This window comes from Bufo bufo, chromosome 5 (assembly GCF_905171765.1).
Source record: "Bufo bufo chromosome 5, aBufBuf1.1, whole genome shotgun sequence".
Lineage (NCBI taxonomy): Eukaryota > Metazoa > Chordata > Amphibia > Anura > Bufonidae > Bufo > Bufo bufo.
The window spans coordinates 471,252,780-471,273,445 of record NC_053393.1 but is presented as its reverse complement, the minus strand read 5'-3'; positions in this window follow the sequence as shown (position 1 = coordinate 471,273,445).

Here is a 20,666-nt window from a genome sequence, read left to right as displayed (position 1 = left end):
TTTGCCCAAGGAGATTGTGTCGGATCGGGGGAGTCAGTTTGTGTCCAGGTTCTGGCGCGCCTTTTGCTCCCAGTTGGGGATTCATCTCTCCTTCTCCTCGGCCTACCACCCTCAGTCCAATGGGGCCGCAGAACGATCCAATCAGGCCTTGGAGCAATTCCTTCGTTGCTATGTCTCCGATCACCAAGACAATTGGGTTGACCTCCTGCCTTGGGCTGAGTTTGCCAGGAACACGGTGGTGAACTCTTCCTCTGGGACGTCTCCCTTCATGGCCAATTATGGGTTCCAACCTGCCGTGTTACCGGAGGTATTCTCTCCCCAGGATATTCCGGCTGTGGAGGATCACCTTTCCGTCCTACGTGCTTCTTGGGTACAGATCCAGAAGTCCCTTGAGGTCTCTGCGCAGCGCCAGAGACTCCAGGCTGATCGCAGACGAGCGCCTGCTCCTTCCTACCAGGTCGGAGACCGTGTATGGTTGTCCACCCGCAACCTCAACCTTCGAGTGCCCACTCCCAAGCTGGCGCCTCGCTTTGTTGGTCCCTTCCGAGTGCTTTGCAGGGTAAACCCGGTAGCCTATGCCCTTGCGCTTCCTCCTGGCATGCGGATCTCCAACGTGTTTCATGTCTCCCTGTTGAAGCCACTGGTGTGTAATCGTTTCACTTCCTCGGTTCCTCGGCCTCGTCCGGTCCAAGTGGGCAATCGTGAGGAATATGAGGTGAGCAATATCCTGGACTCACGCCTGGTCCGCGGTCGGTTGCAGTTTTTGGTCCATTGGCGTGGTTATGGTCCAGAGGAGCGTTCCTGGGTTCCCTCCGCAGATGTCCATGCTCCTGCCTTGCTCCGAGCCTTCCACGCACGCTTCCCTCAGAAACCGTTTTGTGCTCCGCGGAGGAGGGGCCCTTGAGGGGGAGGTACTGTCATGGTCTTACCTTCTTGCTGTTCTCCTTCGTTTGACATGTGCTGGCGGCCATCTTGGTTTCTGGGTTTCTTGTAGCCTTCCACCCTGCGGCTCCTCCTTCCCACTGGGAGGAGCTGGATGCCTAGCTCATATATATAGGAGGTCTGTGGCTTCAGTTCCTTGCTTGGTCCTCTTGTGTTCACATGCTTCTAAGACTGCTGCTGCTTCTGGTTCCTGATCCTGGCTTCGTCTGACTACCCTGCTGGTTCCTGATCCTGGCTTCGTCTGACTACCCTGCTGGTTCCTGATCCTGGCTTCGTCTGACTACCCTTCTGATTCCTGACCTCTGGCTTCGCAAAGACTCTGCTCGGTTTCACCATCCGTTTGGACTTTGCTTTACAGCTTTATTTTCAATAAAGCCTTCTTATTTTCACTTATCTCTTGTTGTACGTCTGGTTCATGGTTCCGTGACAAAAACTGACCAAATAACCCAAATATGAACTCATCCTTACAAGTCAATGCTAGCGCCAAGAAGAAGCGCCTGCCTTTTACACCGTTGCCAGCTGATTCCACATAGATGTCTACCGAACCTGTTCTATTAAACGCTTATACAAGTAGAGCCCCACGGCAGAGTGGAGAGGGTGTCAGCAGTAAGTTTGTGTTGACGTCACTGATTATTTTGCCCTTCCTCTGATCCATCAGAACACTAACCCCCAAAATACGGATCATGTCTGTTGAGCATCTGTAGTGTCCCACTAGGTAAATGTGGGCACTACACAAGGGTTAACATGACATTTGTGTTAATATAATGTTTTATGCATATTTTCCTGTTTATCTGGGTATCAGGCCTGTTAGGGTGTAGTTCAGCATCCTAGGCACTAGAGGGAGCTAGTGAGCACTTAGTATATATAGTTAGGCCCAGACAGGGAAGGGTAGTGCAGTCCAGGAGCCTAGTAAGTGCAGTCTAGCCTGCCTGAAGTTCCTGAGCCTTTGTTAGCTCAGAAGATTCACCCCAAGAGAAGAGTTTTCCTCCTGGGAGAAACCTGCAGTTCCCTAACCAGAGCAGAGCAGAGCCAGTGTTCCAGCTAGTCAAGTAAGCTGAAGGGCAAAAGGATCATTAACCTAAAGCAAGGGATATATACCTGAGGAGGATTGCTACCAAGGATAAAAGCCAGCATTAGGGCATACTGGCCTTGGGATACAGACAGCCAGGATATCTGAGGATATAGTGCAGCCTGGTCTATGAGTGTTGATTTTACCCTCTGAGTATCTTGCAAAGAACATTACCTAACATTGCTGTAAGAGCCTGCTATTGATTACTGCTGCAAAGTGGAACTGAACCTAAATTGTATAAAGTTTGAACTGGTTCCAGTAAAGAAAAGTTTGGTTCACCACAACACTGTGTTCCTCACTTATTACAACTATAAATCGGTGTGCCACTGTTACAGGCACTGGCATCACGAACCTTAAAGGGACCTTGCCCTAGGCACCTTAAACATCTGCAACATCCAGGGCACCTCATCCACCATCAGGTCTGGTCCCTATATACAGAGAGTGCCCTAGAGGACTCCTGTGCCAGCCTCTCCATCACTGCTATACGCTGCCCAGGGTCACCCTACAAACTGTGAGTAACCCATAGCAACCCTCGTTTGCCTAAGTAACCGTGACCTCACATCGCTATACCCTGCAGGGCTGCGTACTGCACATCCACCTTCACTCGATCAGCATTTGGTCAGTAATCCATCGGTATTGCTAATGCCCAAAAAAACAAGAGTGGATGCAAAACAGAGATGAGCAAGTCAACCATTCAAGAACCGCTGGGTTGCTGTTCAAGACACGACTGCTAGACACCGGCCTCTCGCTCAGGCCTCTCTCTGCGACCCCTGCTGCCACGCCCCCTTACTCTGCTGCGACCTGTGTCTGCGCTAGAAACATTTAGGCCTCTGCCACTCCCCCGTGCAGGGCCTGGCACTTCTCTGTCTGACATACTGTTAGATTAAATAAATAAAAAGGAAATGAAAACATCCCAAAAAACTCTTTAATTTTCTTACTTCAGCACACAACGGCTAATAAGCCCTTTTTATTTTTTACCACTAATACGCGCCAAAAAGGGCTGTAATTTTCTCACTTCACCACACAAAGGCAAATACTTTTTTGTGCCCCTAATACATGCCAAAAAGGACTTTAGAACATATAACTGCACCGCTGAATGGCAAATAGGCCCTTATTTTTTCCACTTATACACGACACAAAAAGCATTAGAACACATAACTGCACCGCTGAATGGCAAATATATTTTTTCTTTTTCCACTAATACATGCCACAAAAGGCTTTAGAACAGATAACTGCACCACTGAATGGCAAATATTTTTTTTGTTTTTCCACTAATGCACGCCACAAAATCTGTAAAACTTCACTGCTGAACGGCAAATATATTTTTAGTTTTTTCACTAATACACACTGCAAAAGCCTTTAGAACAGATAACTGCACCTGAACGGCAAATATATTTTTTCTTTTCAACGAATACACGACAAAAAGGGCTTTAGAACATATAACTGCAATGCAGAATGGCAAATATATTTTACCTTTGCCACTAATACGCAACAAAAAGGGCTTACATTTTGGCACTTCACCACACAACAGCTAATAAGCCCTTTTTTTCCCATTAATACAAGTCAAAAAAATGCTTTAGAACATATAACTGCACCGCACAAGGGCAAATAAGAAATATTTCCTTGTAATAAACCCTGTTAATGCCTGCATCAAACAGCACTTGCACCCTAATAAGAACGGTTTGCTGGAATTACAGAGTTGTATAATGGCAATTTGGATCCACAGTCAGTGCAGCAAGGTCTAATAGGATTGTTCCTATTACCCAGGCTGTAACCTCCCCTACTGAACCCTTTTCAACATAAATGCTGTGGAATGATTCCTCCCTATCCTTTCCCTACACCTTGAATAATTTTTCCCTGCACTTGTAAATCGTTTTTTTAGCACAAAGTTTTTTCTAACACTGTTCCTAGCGCCTGCTGACGTCTCTCCCTGCCCTAAGTTCACTGGTGAATTGCAGAATCTAAGATAGCTGCACTATTTATAGTGCTGTGACATCACAGGGCTGGCTGCTGATTGGCTGCATGCATGGCATTATGGCTGCTGATTGGCTGCATGCATGGCATTATGGGTGATCCTGCCTTCCCAGAGTTCCTTTCTCGATGTCCTCACATGTGCAGTAGCCATTTAAGGAAAAAATGTGATTCGTTACCAAGAAGCGCAAGGAAAATTGAATTTTTCCTGAATTTCGGATCGATTTCCACTTCGTCAGCTTTGATTCGCTCATCTCTAACTGAAATAAAAAAATATATTTGCGGAAATCTATGCCTCCCATGATTTTGATTTCTTACCACAAATTTACCTAATAGAGAGAATGTGGCACATCTTGCTCTGACATATTTTAGTTGAGGACTAGTATAAACTTTTGCAATACCTTCTATAGCCTATAACTGGAATGATTATAAGGTCTAATGGACTTTCTCTGGCGTATGCCTGTTTTTTAGCAGATTGATTCCAATAAAAGGTACTGTATGAAAATATTTGCAGCCTTTTGTTAGTAGGTAAATATATGTTTATACATGCGAGTGAACCAAAGATGAAATACGCTAATACATAGATGAATGGTACACTTGCCGATGACTATCAATGAATGCTCAAGGTGGTAGAAAGTCACAATTCCATATACAGTATATAGATGAATGGTGCTAGAAATGTGACCTTCCTATGCAGGAATTTTCAATGCAAGCCATTTTCTTGTTTACTTCTGTATAGAAACAGCCACGATTATTCATTCAATATAAATCAAGGGGGTCACTAAATGCTGTTTATCTGTTTCTTTATTAGATTCTCAGTGTTACTCCACACCATGATAGCTAATCAACAGCATTTTGTTCACCTCCATTCTCAGTTAGTTGAATAGATGAGATATTAGGTGAAAGATAGCTGTCATAGCTGCAGAGGGTTTACTGCATTCAGACGGAGAAATGATTCCATGTGGGATACCTTGGGGAGCTGCGCTGTGAGCTGGAATCTTTAATATCTTTTTAAAGTGTCATTACAAATGGTCTGTAAGGAAAATGTGTCATTCGGTAGATGACACAATGATATGCAGCAAGGTTGGCATTTCAGTGGAGGTAAACAAAATGATTAATGATATCAATGACAACAGGAAAAGGGGAAAGACAGCAGAAAACATGCTTCTTTGTGTCCAAAGCAATACATGTACCATATCTTACAACTATGTAGAACGTTGCTGGTTGTAATTAGAGATGAGCAAATTGATTCTAGACGAATATGATTCGTCAAGAATTTCACAAAATGCCAAATGGATCCAAAGTTTTGGCAAGTTGCTCTGGATGAATCATGCAAAACGGTGGCCGACATTGTACATTTATTTATTTATTTTTCAACAGTAAATTTTTGTTGGTTTATAATATTTCATGTAATATTTTAAAGTTACATTCATTTCTTTATAAAAGTAATAAAGTAAAATGTTATACTTTTATAAAAAGTAATAATAAAAAATATAAAAAAGACATAGTAGATTTAAGATTCCGTACACAAGGGAGGAACACAGGGCAGTGAAGATGAAGTCAGAGGATCACATGACCCTTGGCGGGGCCCTGGCTGGCAGACTTGCCCACAATGCTTTGGGGTCAGCCTGACAGCCAATCAGGAGGAAGGGTATTGGCTGGTCTATGAGGCTCTGTGTTAGCTCTGAAGCATAGACCCCCATTGTGAGCCCAGCCATTGATGTGATAGGACATGTCTGTCCTGTCTCCGACAGACCCAGCAATTAGACACACAAGACATTTTAGGTGCTTGCAGGGACAGTGTAGGGATTGTGAAGAAGATATATTTAGTTAGGTAGATTGAATTACTAGGTAGAAAGTCAGGTTTTATCATTAGGGAAAGCACAGGGGCAGTCATGTACTGTTGTGTCTGTAGCCCGGACTGATCATAACTTCATGTGTTGCACTGCACAAGACATGGGCTTTTACAGAGACAGTATGTTCTTCATGTGCAGGAGCCAGCGTTTTTAACCAAAAACCTGTTGCAAAGCATTTACAGTAATAAGTGAGCATTGCAATAAGCATGTGTCAACAGCAGTGTATATTTCAGTCGCAGATAGGGATCATTTGATTGCACCTGTTTTTCAAAAACCTATTGCAATTATAATTTTTTTTTCACTTTATACTTGATCATGGCAATAAGTGTGTTTTAGTGCATCAACAGCAGTTTACATTTTGGTCGCAGCGGTTGTCCAATTGTACCAGTATTTTCCCCCCACAAAAACCTGTTACAATTTTTGTACAGTTTCTACGTGTACAGAGAACTTAACCCCTTCAGGAAACAGCCAGTTGTCAACTTAGAGACCAAGCGTAACTTTGCAAATCTGACATGTATCAATTTATGTGGTACTTATCCACCCGATTCTGAGAATGTTTTCTTGTGACACATTGTACTTCAAGTTAGTGGAAAATTTTGGTTGGTATGTTTTAGGCTACCTTCACACTGGCGTTCGGTGTGGATCCATCTTGTATCTGCACAGACGGATCCGCACTGATAATGCAAACGCTTGTATCCGTTCATAACGGATCTGCTTGCATTATTCATTAAAAAAAAAAGTCTAAGTTAAAACGGATCCGTCTTGACTCGGAGACGGATCCATTTTTAATTGCACCATATAGTGTCAGTGAAAAATGGATACGTGCCCATTGACTTACATTGTAAGTCAGGACAGATCAGTTTGGCTCCGCATCGTCAGGCGGACACCAAAACGCTACAAGCTGCGTTTTAGGCTACTTTCACACTGGCGTTTCACGGATCCATTTAAAACAGATACGTTTTAAGAATTGAAAGACGGATGCATACGTGACCTTTTTAGCTTGTAAAACGGATCCGTTAGTTGCGTTTGCATCCATTATAGCTTCCGTTCAGCGGATCCGTTTTTTCATAAAAAGGTGTGTCTCACAGAGTCCTCCCACTTTGAAAAAGTTTTAAAGCAGGTACACCTCCATTCAGGCTCATTGTATTTTGGAAGCATGTTGCCTGCACACTTGCGTCTCCGATTGAGGTTTCAAATCCTGAAAGCGAGATGGAGAAGACGAGACCAGGAAAGAAGAAGACGCCGGTATTGGATACACCCTATAAGTTCCAAACAGATGACCAGAGGTTTTTTTTCTGTACTTTATTTGGAGTTGCGTGCAAATCCTGAAAAATGTTTCAATTAAATGCGCATGAAAGTTGAGAGTTATGACCAGCTTCTGCAGCGCATTTCATCGAGCATTGAAAGGCAGGATACCCGATACAGAAGGGCCATTTCACCGTCAGAGCGGTTAATGGTGACAATAAGGTAAAAATTTATTTATTTTTATATAGAGTTTTATATATTATTAGTTAAACCTTCAGGAAGTGGATCTGAATTTTTTAATTACAAAAAATATTTCTTCATTATCTTTATGGCGATTGCAGATGCTGATTATCATTTTGTTGCAGTTGACATTTGAGCGTATGGACGGACAAATGACTTTATGGCTTTTAAAACCTCCTCTATGGGACGCCTCCTGTATTCCAAGTAATTTGGATTACCACCTCCAAGACTGTTGCCAGGTACAGATGGACCTCCCATGCCATTTGTCATAGTAGGGGACGAGGTGTTGCAAATGTGTGAGAACCTCCTAAAGCCATACTCCAGCCGTGACTTGAACTCTACAAAGCGGATTTATAACTATAGACTGACATGAGCTAGCCTGGTTGAGTGCGCCTTTGGCATTCTAGTTGCAAAATGGCGTATTCTCAACAAAGCCATTAACCTCAAAGTAGAAACCATAGATGATGTAGTGAAGGCTTGTGTAGTTCTACATAATTATATTTTATCGGAGGAAACACTGCGTCTGGACCCGCAAGAGGTTGATTGTACACTGACAAGGATGCAAAATTTGTCATATCGCTCTACCTTTGCAGTTGCTAGAATGAGGGACCGTTTTGCCGATTACTTTGTCTCTGAAGCAGGTAGAGTGAATTGGCAAAATAATGTATTGTAAATGTTTTTAATGTTTTATCTTTTCTAAAATAAAAATTATTTAATTTATCACACCTGGTGTAACCTTTTTCATAGTTTACCAACAGAGGTCTAGTCATTATGGATAAAGACGTACTGTGTTCATCCATAGTGCTACCAGGCGCTTGCCTGCGTCCATCTGTGATTGCTGGGTGATTCCCGCACTATTGTGCCTGCTGTAGCCCTGCCATAGCCAGTAAAACAGCTATGACATGGCTACAGCTAGGCGTTCACAGACTATTAGGCTAGGTCTAGACAACGACATTTGTCGTTGACATTGTTACAACAATGTCGCGCAACAATTTTTATAATGATAGTCTATGGTATCGCACTGCTACATGCGACATGCTGCGACTGCAACGCAACAGTGGCCAAAAATCACGTTGCAGCATGTCGCATTGGGACACCATAGACTATCATTATAAAAATTAATGCGCAAAATCGGTGCGACCAAATGTCGCACAACAAATGCTGCAGTGTAGTTTTACCGTATCTGTTGCACGACTTTTGTCGTCGTGTATACCTAGCCTAATTCAAAGACACTGTTTGTTGGAATTCTCTGCCATGCAGTGTGTTATTGTCAGCCCTTTCTATGCGTGATCCAACGCATGTCAAGGTAGAGCATTCCAGCATGAACTGTCTGGGCACAGTTACCTATTTGGCTCAGCTTTTTGAAAGCCCGTTATTGATCGTGCTCTCTCAAATTATTTTCTATCTTTGTTACTACAGGTGTGGGCAAAATAAATTTCCTATAAAACTTTTTTATTTATACTATATTTATATTTTTCATAGAAATTTTACTTTACCCCCAGTTGTAGTGGACATAGTGTATGAGATAGAATAAAAAAAAAAATCACATACAGTATTTTAAATAATATAACATTTCTTTTTAACAGAATGAATTTTTAAATAAAATAATTTAATAAAAAAAATAAAAGACTACAAATTTGAATAACGGTGAGGGGAGGTAGAGCATTGAGGTGTGGACCGATGTGAACCTACAGCAGTAGCCCCCCTGTCTTCTGTTGAGGAATGAAAACAACGGTCCACAGGAAAGGATGCAGGATGAGTTCTGGAGGTGTGGAGAGTGGAACGGTCGGGAGTTCCCGAGCATGTGTAGAAGGAGTTGGCAAAGAAGTTGGAGCATGATAGTGAGGAGGAGAAGGTGTTGAAGAAAAAGAAGGCAGATTGTACACATGCTCGGGAGGTTGGGAAAGGGAAGGATGGTAGAAATGGGAAGGTTGCCAGATCGGGGCATGTTGAAAAGAGTGGGATGGGGGGTAGGTGGTGGATGGGGGGAGGTGCATGATTTCCAACGACCCGTTCTCCATCAAATTTCAGAACTCATGCACCTGTTCAGGAGTCATTTGGTCCATTCGGGGGGGACATAGGTTAAAATGCTCGTTCTCAGAGAGTTGACGTGCCGACTCCGCCCCCTCCACTTGGCGTGCCAAGTTTTCCAAAGCTCGACGCATCTCATCTGCAAAACCTTCCAGAGCATCGGAAATTATCTCTACAAGGTCCCTATAGTGCTCCCAACGGCTCCTACCAGATCTCCTGCTATTTAGAGTAGCTCTCACATTTTTCCGCCAAGTAGAGAGCGTATGAGGAACAGGAGGGCTGGTGGTGGCGGCCGGTTCAAGGTCCGCTTCAAGAGACTGTTCAGGCGCCCGAGTGTTGCTGGCAGTTCTGTGGAGAGAAAAAAATATAAGGCCTTGTATTAATAGCAAAGAAAAAGGGGGTCAGTCAGCACATCCCAATGCGCAGGGGCACGTTGCTATGGCTGAGAACAACACTGTAAAACAAAATATGCAATGTAACAGCTCTCTGCAAACCAAATGTAACGGATCTCCTGGCACCCCGACTGGGTACCTCCGTTGATAGATGCTCATAGTGCTTTCCGAGGACTCCAAGCACTGCACTTGACACTGTACGCACTGCAGACCCCCCCGAACCGCCGAAGCTTGGTTGAGGTCTCACCGTCTCCTACCCACCCTGGACCTACAACAAGGCTCCAGGCTCCAGTGGGTGAACCTCTCCTAAAACCAGAGAGCAGGAACAGCTCTTAAAAGAGCTAGTAGTTATAGCCAGGGGAGTATAGCAAATCTTCAGCATATAGCAATCCCCGAGTGTTGATCAGTTACCCAAACATCAGCCTCAACATGATGACGGATAAAACAGGAACACTTTATTGAGGGCTACCCGCCCGTATTTATGCAGGTCCCCATCTGGTGTACACGCCCCTAGGGGACCAGAAGGAAGACTGTGACACAGGACAGATACGTAGTACTCAGGATGCACAGACACAACACATCCCCACAATGCATCATGGTTTCCTCCTCTCTGCCCTGGAGACACCAGAGGAGTAATTCAATTATCTCTCAGGACAAAGGGAAATCGCCAATACACATGTGGATACAACAGGACAGGAATCACCACCCAAACACACAATGTCACACCCCCACAGCAAACACAGACATTTAACATATTCCCAGATAGCTCAAGTCTGAGTGCATATCATTAGGTGAATGGCACTCAGAATACACAAATACAATAAAATTAGCTATCTGGGTACCCTCACATAACAAAATACAATTGCAAAGACAGATTTAAGCTGTGCGGCCGGTCTGTCTGCTCCTTTAAAGTTAGTATGGGCCATAATCCTGAGGCAAGAGGCTGGTAGCCAGGCCCCTCCGAAACCCAGTGGCGAGGTTGGTTTCGCCACACCAAATAAAGTACAAAAATGCATAATAATTGCTAGTGCTATACTTATAGTATAGTATAGTTTGTACTTTATTTGGTTTTCAGAGAGCTGTTGCATTGCATGTTTTGTTTTACAGCCTTGTATTAATACTTACAGTATATGACATTGTCTACTTCATAATGTAGATGGCTGCATGAGAGAAAGGTGTTGATACTTTGGAGAGAGTTCAGAGAAGAGCTACTAAACTGGTACATGAATGATAAAACTTACCAGGAAAGATTAAAGGACCTTAACATGTATAGCTTTGAAGAAAGACGAGACAGAGGGGATATAATAGAAACTTTTAAATACATAAAGGGAATCAACAAAGTAAAAGAGGAGAGAATATTTAAAAGAAGAAAAACTGCTACAAGAGGACATAGTTTTAAATTAGAGGGGCAAAGGTTTAAAAGTAATATCAGGAAGTATTACTTTACTGAGAGAGTAGTGGATGCATGGAATAGCCTTCCTGCAGAAGTGGTAGCTGCAAATACAGTGAAGGAGTTTAAGCATGCATGGAATAGGCATAAGGCCATCCTTCATATAAGATAGGGCCGGGGGCGATCCATAGTATTCAGTATATTGGGCAGACTAGATGGGCCAAATGGTTCTTATCTGCCGACACATTCTATGTTTCTATGTTACTATGTGTCAGAGATTCCTTTTTCTCAATAATACTTTTACAGCCTGAAGTCTTGATCTATTGCAGGGATGGCCAACCTGTGGCTCTCCAGCTGTTGCAAAACTACAACTCCCAGCATGCCCAGACAGCCTATAGCTATCAGCCTACAGCAGGGCATGGTGGGAATTGTAGTTTTACAACAGCTGGAGATCCAAAGGTTGGCCAGCCATGATCTATTGTCCCTTCTGACTGTAGGAGGATGAATGAGATAAAGGTGTCAGTGATTCCTTTGTCTCACAAATCCTTTTACAGACTGAAGTCTAGATATATTGTCCCTTCTGAACGTAGGTGGCTGAATGAGATAAAGGTGTCAAAGATTCCCTTTGTCTCACACAACAGAGGGTGAAGAAAGCAAAATCATTTTTAAATCTAAACTAAAAATAAAAAAGTTTACCTTATAAGTGCCAGCATTCTACGTAGGAACCCCAGGGCCGCATGATAACAATATTGCGTCTCTGAGGTTGCTCCGGAGCCACTCGGGGCCTGAACTTCCTTATTGTGGTCTCTCTTGAAGCGGTCCCGCATTGACCGCCACCGAGTGGTAACCTTGTCCACTGTTGAAAAATAAAAAAAATGCTTAATTTAATTATATTATTCTTGACTCAGTTTAACATTATACATGAGTTTTGGCTGTACTTACCACATTCTTTCTAAACCGCCGCTGTCACAGCCAGACAGCTGAGAAGCGCTCACAGGAGCTTCTCAGATCCTCCTCCTTGAATTTCTTTGTTTTGGTTTAGTTTCTCATCTCGTTAGTCTATCTCAGCTGTCATGCAGTTGGACTGATCGCTACCCTTTAAGTTCCTCCCCATAATGCAGTAGTGTGCGGCTGATACAACTTCCTGGAGTGTGTGTGCATGCTGTTCCCAGTTCCCAGTTACCAGTTCCCAGTCGTCAGTCGTCAGTCGTCTGCAAGATAAGTGCTGTTTATGTATTTATGATTTTGTCTTTTCTGGATCCAGGTGACCCTGACTCCCTCTGTGTCAGTGTAGGGAGCCGGTGGTCGTGTCCCTTCACTATTGTAGGGTCTTCAGGTAATAGATAGCCGAGGAACGTGGATATGCGGCCATCCACCTTTGGGGTGTTCGCATAGGCTGAGCAGTGAGGGAGAGCGGCAGGTCTATTGCAGGGGTCTCCCTTTGTTCCTTAGTTGTGGATCCAGAGAGACATTGTTTATATGGTATTGTCTTGTTTCCTGTACACCATCCGTGACATTATCAGCCGCCAAAACCGTCTCAAGCATGGATCCGGTTTCACTTTTGGCTGAACGCTTTCAGGGTCTTTCTTTGGAGGTAGCTGATCTCCGTAAGACTTTTTCTCAGTTTCAAGTGACCGGTTCAGCTTGCGTTCATGGAGTTTGTGCTGAGCCTAAGATCTCGCTCCCGGATACGTTCTCCGGGGGTAGTGAGAATTTTGTGCGTTTTAGAGAGGCTTGCAAACTCCATTTTCGCCTTCTTCCCCATTCTTCTGGTGATGAAGAACGGAGGGTGGGGATCATTATATCGCTGCTCAGGGGTAACGCTCAGTCCTGGGCCTTTTCGCTGCCGGAGGGGGCACGGCCCCTTCGTTCAGTGGATGAATTCTTTTTAGCCCTGGGTCAGATATATGATGATCCGGATCGTATTGCTCTGGCTGAGTCTAGACTACGTCTGTTATGCCAGGGTAAACAATCTGCAGAGATATACTGTTCAGAATTTCGGAGATGGGCAGCAGATACGGGTTGGAATGATGCTGCACTCCGAAGTCAATTTTGCTATGGTCTTTCAGAGGGATTGAAAGATGCATTTGCCTTTCATGAAAGACCTTCCTCCTTGGATTCTGCTATGTCTCAGGCTGTTCGTATTGACAGGCGTCTTAGAGAGAGAGGAGAGATCTCTCCTTCCTGTCATACTCAGTCCCGGGATAGTGCAGCGGTCTCATTCTGTGCACAGGGGTCTCAGTCGCTGTCAGCCCCTTCTGAGCAGGAGTCCATGCAGCTGGGGTTGATTGCCTCTGACAATAGAAGATTCAGCCCGCAGGGGAGGGTTTGTTTTTGTTGTGGAGGTATAAATCATCTGGCAAATGTTTGTCCCTCTAGGAGATTCAGGCAGTTTTCTGGGAGTAATAAAGAGACAAAAAGGGAAAAATCTTTTAAAAATGTTCTGTCTGTTACTATTGGCAGGGTTGAGGCGGAAATTGAAGGTTTTCCGTTTGCTTGTAGTTCCCGTTTTGTCCTGCCTGCTAGGGTGGCGCTAGAGAGCAAGAGCATTTTTTGTGAGATTTTTGTGGATAGTGGAGCAGCTGTCAACCTCATTGATAATCAATTTGCAATAACTCATGGTTTCCAGGTATGCACTTTGGGAAAGGATATTCCTGTTTTTGCTATTGATTCAGCTCCACTTTCTCAGAAATCATTAAAGGGCATAGTTCACAATATCCGCTTAATTGCGAGTGATGCTCATGTTGAGGATGTGTCATGTTTCGTCCTTAGCGGTTTGCCTACTCCTCTAGTGTTGGGGCTACCCTGGCTCACTAAACATAACCCCACCATTGATTGGCAAGCGAGGCAAATAAATGGTTGGAGTAACTTTTGCAGAGAGAATTGCCTCATAACATCTGTTTCTGAGGTTTCTACTAAGACTGTACCACCTTTCCTCTCTGAATTTTTGGATGTCTTCTCTGAGAGTGGAGTTCAGGGTTTACCTCCGCACAGGGAGTATGATTGCCCTATTAATCTCATCCCAGGCGCCAAGCTGCCTAAATCTCGTTTATACAATCTCTCCCAACCTGAGAGGGTCGCTATGCGGGCTTATATCTCTGAGAGTCTGAGAAAAGGACACATACGACCCTCGAAGTCACCTGTTGCCGCTGGTTTTTTCTTTGTTAAGAAAAAAGATGGTTCTTTAAGACCTTGTCTGGATTTCAGGGAGCTGAACAGTATCACTATTCGTGATCCTTATCCGCTTCCTCTGATCCCGGACCTGTTTAACCAGGTTGTTGGGGCTAAAGTCTTTTCCAAATTAGACCTAAGAGGAGCATACAACCTGGTTAGGGTCAGAGAAGGAGATGAATGGAAGACGGCTTTCAATACCCCTGAGGGCCATTTTGAGAATTTGGTTATGCCTTTTGGTTTGATGAATGCCCCAGCTGTTTTTCAGCATTTCGTCAACAGCATTTTTTATCATTTAATGGGAAAATTTGTATTAGTGTATTTGGATGACATTTTGATTTTTTTCTCCTGATTTCAAGACTCATAAGGAACACTTACGTCAGGTCTTGCTCATCCTGCGGGAGAATAAATTATACGCGAAACTGGAAAAATGTGTGTTTGCGGTTCCAGAAATCCAATTTCTGGGGTTTCTTGTCTCCGCTTCTGGTTTTCGCATGGACCCCGAGAAGGTCCGCGCTGTGCTTGAGTGGGAGCTTCCTGAGAATCAGAAGGCGCTGATGCGTTTTTTGGGCTTTGCCAATTATTACAGGAAATTTATTTTGAATTATTCCTCTGTTGTTAAACCACTCACTGATATGACCAGAAAGGGGGTAGATTTTTCTTCCTGGTCGGTAGAGGCGCGTAAGGCCTTTTCTAATATCAAGGAGAGTTTTGCTTCCGCTCCCATCCTAGTACAACCTGATATTTCGTTACCCTTCATAGTTGAGGTTGATGCTTCTGAGGTAGGGGTGGGTGCGGTCTTGTCTCAGGGTTCCTCTCCTGCCAAATGGCAACCGTGTGCCTTTTTCTCAAAGAAACTCTCCTCCGCAGAGAGAAATTATGATGTGGGAGATAGGGAATTGTTGGCCATCAAGTTGGCTTTTGAGGAATGGCGCCATTGGCTAGAGGGAGCCAGACACCCTATTACCGTGTTTACTGACCATAAAAATCTGGCCTACTTGGAGTCAGCCAAGCGTCTGAACCCGAGACAGGCCAGAGGGTCTTTGTTCTTTTCAAGGTTTAATTTTGTTGTTACGTTCCGCCCTGGGGTTAAGAATGTGAAGGCAGATGCCCTGTCACGTTGTTTTCCGGGAGGTGGGAATTTTGAAGACCCGGGTCCCATTTTGGCTGAAGGTGTGGTGGTCTCTGCTCTTTTTCCTGAATTGGAGGCAGAGGTGCAGGCAGCCCAGTCAGAAGCTCCTGATCTTTGTCCTCCTGGGAGGTTGTTTGTGCCTCTCGCTTTGAGACACAAGATTTTTAAAGAACACCACGACACGGTCCTTGCTGGGCACCCGGGGGCAAGAGCCACACTGGATCTCATCGCTCGGAGATTCTGGTGGCCTGCGCTTCGTAAGTCGGTTGAGGGTTTTGTGGCAGCTTGCGAGACTTGCGCTCGTGCCAAGGTCCCTCATTCACGGCCATCAGGTCCTCTCCTTCCTTTGCCCATTCCTTCCCGTCCTTGGACACATCTGTCCATGGACTTCATAACGGACTTGCCTCGTTCCTCGGGGAAGTCTGTGATTCTGGTGGTGGTGGACCGTTTTAGCAAAATGGTGCATTTTATCCCTTTTTGCCTGGTTTGCCCAATGCTAAGACGCTGGCGCAGGCATTTATTGACCACATTGTCAAATTGCATGGGATTCCTTCAGACATAGTCTCTGATAGGGGCACGCAGTTTGTTTCCAGATTCTGGAAGGCTTTCTGTTCTCGCTTGGGGGTTCGGTTGTCATTCTCTTCTGCTTTCCATCCGCAGTCGAATGGCCAGACAGAGCGCGTCAATCAGAATCTGGAGACATATCTGCGCTGTTTTGTGGCGGAGAATCAGGAGGATTGGTGTTCTTTTTTGTCCCTTGCTGAGTTTGCTTTAAATAACCGTCGTCAGGAGTCCTCTGATAAGTCACCATTTTTTGGTGCATATGGGTTCCATCCGCAGTTTGGGACTTTCTCGGGAGAGGGCTCTTCTGGTTTGCCTGATGAGGACAGATTCTCCTCGTCTTTGTCATCTATTTGGCAAAAGATTCAGGATAATCTAAAGAGCATGAGTGAGAGATATAAGCGTGTGGCGGATAAGAGACGTGTGCCTGGTCCGGACCTGAATGTTGGTGATCTGGTGTGGTTGTCTACCAAGAATATCAAATTGAAGGTTCCCTCCTGGAAGTTGGGTCCTAGGTTTATTGGGCCTTACAAGATCCTGTCTGTCATCAATCCTGTTGCCTACCGTCTTGATCTTCCTCAGACTTGGAAGATCCATAATGTTTTTCATAAGTCCTTATTGAAACCTTATGTTCAACCTATTGTACCCTCGCCTTTGCCTCCTCCTCCGATTATGGTTGATGGAAATCTTGAATTTCAGGTCTCTAGGATTGTGGATTCTCGTCTTGTCCGCGGTTCCCTCCAGTACCTCGTTCATTGGGAGGGTTATGGTCCTGAGGAGAGGATGTGGGTCCCAGTGACGGACATTAAGGCCTCTCGTCTCATCAGGGCTTTCCATAGGTCCCATCCTGAGAAGGTGGGCCCTGAGTGTCCGGAGTCCACTCCTAGAGGGAGGGGTACTGTCACAGCCAGACAGCTGAGAAGCGCTCACAGGAGCTTCTCAGATCCTCCTCCTTGAATTTCTTTGTTTTGGTTTAGTTTCTCATCTCGTTAGTCTATCTCAGCTGTCATGCAGTTGGACTGATCGCTACCCTTTAAGTTCCTCCCCATAATGCAGTAGTGTGCGGCTGATACAACTTCCTGGAGTGTGTGTGCATGCTGTTCCTAGTTCCCAGTTCCCTGTTCCCAGTCGTCAGTCGCCATTCGTCTGCAAGATAAGTGCTGTTTATGTATTTATGATTTTGTCTTTTCTGGATCCAGGTGACCCTGACTCCCTCCGTGTCAGTGTAGGGAGCCGGTGGTCGTGTCCCTTCACTATTGTAGGGTCTTCAGGTAATAGATAGCCGAGGAACGTGGATATGCGGCCATCCACCTTTGGGGTGTTCGCATAGGCTGAGCAGTGAGGGAGAGCGGCAGGTCTATTGCAGGGGTCTCCCTTTGTTCCTTAGTTGTGGATCCAGAGAGACATTGTTTATATGGTATTGTCTTGTTTCCTGTACACCATCCGTGACATTATCAGCCGCCAAAACCGTCTCAAGCATGGATCCGGTTTCACTTTTGGCTGAACGCTTTCAGGGTCTTTCTTTGGAGGTAGCTGATCTCCGTAAGACTTTTTCTCAGTTTCAAGTGACCGGTTCAGCTTGCGTTCATGGAGTTTGTGCTGAGCCTAAGATCTCGCTCCCGGATACGTTCTCCGGGGGTAGTGAGAATTTTGTGCATTTTAGAGAGGCTTGCAAACTCCATTTTCGCCTTCTTCCCCATTCTTCTGGTGATGAAGAACGGAGGGTGGGGATCATTATATCGCTGCTCAGGGGTAACGCTCAGTCCTGGGCCTTTTCGCTGCCGGAGGGGGCACGGCCCCTTCGTTCAGTGGATGAATTCTTTTTAGCCCTGGGTCAGATATATGATGATCCGGATCGTATTGCTCTGGCTGAGTCTAGACTACGTCTGTTATGCCAGGGTAAACAATCTGCAGAGATATACTGTTCAGAATTTCGGAGATGGGCAGCAGATACGGGTTGGAATGATGCTGCACTCCGAAGTCAATTTTGCTATGGTCTTTCAGAGGGATTGAAAGATGCATTTGCCTTTCATGAAAGACCTTCCTCCTTGGATTCTGCTATGTCTCAGGCTGTTCGTATTGACAGGCGTCTTAGAGAGAGAGGAGAGATCTCTCCTTCCTGTCATACTCAGTCCCGGGATAGTGCAGCGGTCTCATTCTGTGCACAGGGGTCTCAGTCGCTGTCAGCCCCTTCTGAGCAGGAGTCCATGCAGCTGGGGTTGATTGCCTCTGACAATAGAAGATTCAGCCCGCAGGGGAGGGTTTGTTTTTGTTGTGGAGGTATAAATCATCTGGCAAATGTTTGTCCCTCTAGGAGATTCAGGCAGTTTTCTGGGAGTAATAAAGAGACAAAAAGGAAAAAATCTTTTAAAAATGTTCTGTCTGTTACTATTGGCAGGGTTGAGGCGGAAATTGAAGGTTTTCCGTTTGCTTGTAGTTCCCGTTTTGTCCTGCCTGCTAGGGTGGCGCTAGAGAGCAAGAGCATTTTTTGTGAGATTTTTGTGGATAGTGGAGCAGCTGTCAACCTCATTGATAATCAATTTGCAATAACTCATGGTTTCCAGGTATGCACTTTGGGAAAGGATATTCCTGTTTTTGCTATTGATTCAGCTCCACTTTCTCAGAAATCATTAAAGGGCATAGTTCACAATATCCGTTTAATTGTGAGTGATGCTCATGTTGAGGATGTGTCATGTTTCGTCCTTAGCGGTTTGCCTACTCCTCTAGTGTTGGGGCTACCCTGGCTCACTAAACATAACCCCACCATTGATTGGCAAGCGAGGCAAATAAATGGTTGGAGTAACTTTTGCAGAGAGAATTGCCTCATAACATCTGTTTCTGAGGTTTCTACTAAGACTGTACCACCTTTCCTCTCTGAATTTTTTGATGTCTTCTCTGAGAGTGGAGTTCAGGGTTTACCTCCGCACAGGGAGTATGATTGCCCTATTAATCTCATCCCAGGCGCCAAGCTGCCTAAATCTCGTTTATACAATCTCTCCCAACCTGAGAGGGTCGCTATGCGGGCTTATATCTCTGAGAGTCTGAGAAAAGGACACATACGACCCTCGAAGTCACCTGTTGCCGCTGTTTTTTTCTTTGTTAAGAAAAAAGATGGTTCTTTAAGACCTTGTCTGGATTTCAGGGAGCTGAACAGTATCACTATTCGTGATCCTTATCCGCTTCCTCTGATCCCGGACCTGTTTAACCAGGTTGTTGGGGCTAAAGTCTTTTCCAAATTAGACCTAAGAGGAGCATACAACCTGGTTAGGGTCAGAGAAGGAGATGAATGGAAGACGGCTTTCAATACCCCTGAGGGCCATTTTGAGAATTTGGTTATGCCTTTTGGTTTGATGAATGCCCCAGCTGTTTTTCAGCATTTCGTCAACAGCATTTTTTATCATTTAATGGGAAAATTTGTATTAGTGTATTTGGATGACATTTTGATTTTTTTCTCCTGATTTCAAGACTCATAAGGAACACTTACGTCAGGTCTTGCTCATCCTGCGGGAGAATAAATTATACGCGAAACTGGAAAAATGTGTGTTTGCGGTTCCAGAAATCCAATTTCTGGGGTTTCTTGTCTCCGCTTCTGGTTTTCGCATGGACCCCGAGAAGGTCCGCGCTGTGCTTGAGTGGGAGCTTCCTGAGAATCAGAAGGCGCTGATGCGTTTTTTGGGCTTTGCCAATTATTACAGGAAATTTATTTTGAATTATTCCTCTGTTGTTAAACCACTCACTGATATGACCAGAAAGGGGGTAGATTTTTCTTCCTGGTCGGTAGAGGCGCGTAAGGCCTTTTCTAATATCAAGGAGAGTTTTGCTTCCGCTCCCATCCTAGTACAACCTGATATTTCGTTACCCTTCATAGTTGAGGTTGATGCTTCTGAGGTAGGGGTGGGTGCGGTCTTGTCTCAGGGTTCCTCTCCTGCCAAATGGCAACCGTGTGCCTTTTTCTCAAAGAAACTCTCCTCCGCAGAGAGAAATTATGATGTGGGAGATAGGGAATTGTTGGCCATCAAGTTGGCTTTTGAGGAATGGCGCCATTGGCTAGAGGGAGCCAGACACCCTATTACCGTGTTTACTGACCATAAAAATCTGGCCTACTTGGAGTCAGCCAAGCGTCTGAACCCGAGACAGGCCAGAGGGTCTTTGTTCTTTTCAAGGTTTAATTTTGTTGTTACGTTCCGCCCTGGGGTTAAGAATGTGAAGGCAGATGCCCTGTCACGTTGTTTTCCGGGAGGTGGGAATTTTGAAGACCCGGGTCCCATTTTGGCTGAAGGTGTGGTGGTCTCTGCTCTTTTTCCTGAATTGGAGGCAGAGGTGCAGGCAGCCCAGTCAGAAGCTCCTGATCTTTGTCCTCCTGGGAGGTTGTTTGTGCCTCTCGCTTTGAGACACAAGATTTTTAAAGAACACCACGACACGGTCCTTGCTGGGCACCCGGGGGCAAGAGCCACACTGGATCTCATCGCTCGGAGATTCTGGTGGCCTGCGCTTCGTAAGTCGGTTGAGGGTTTTGTGGCAGCTTGCGAGACTTGCGCTCGTGCCAAGGTCCCTCATTCACGGCCATCAGGTCCTCTCCTTCCTTTGCCCATTCCTTCCCGTCCTTGGACACATCTGTCCATGGACTTCATAACGGACTTGCCTCGTTCCTCGGGGAAGTCTGTGA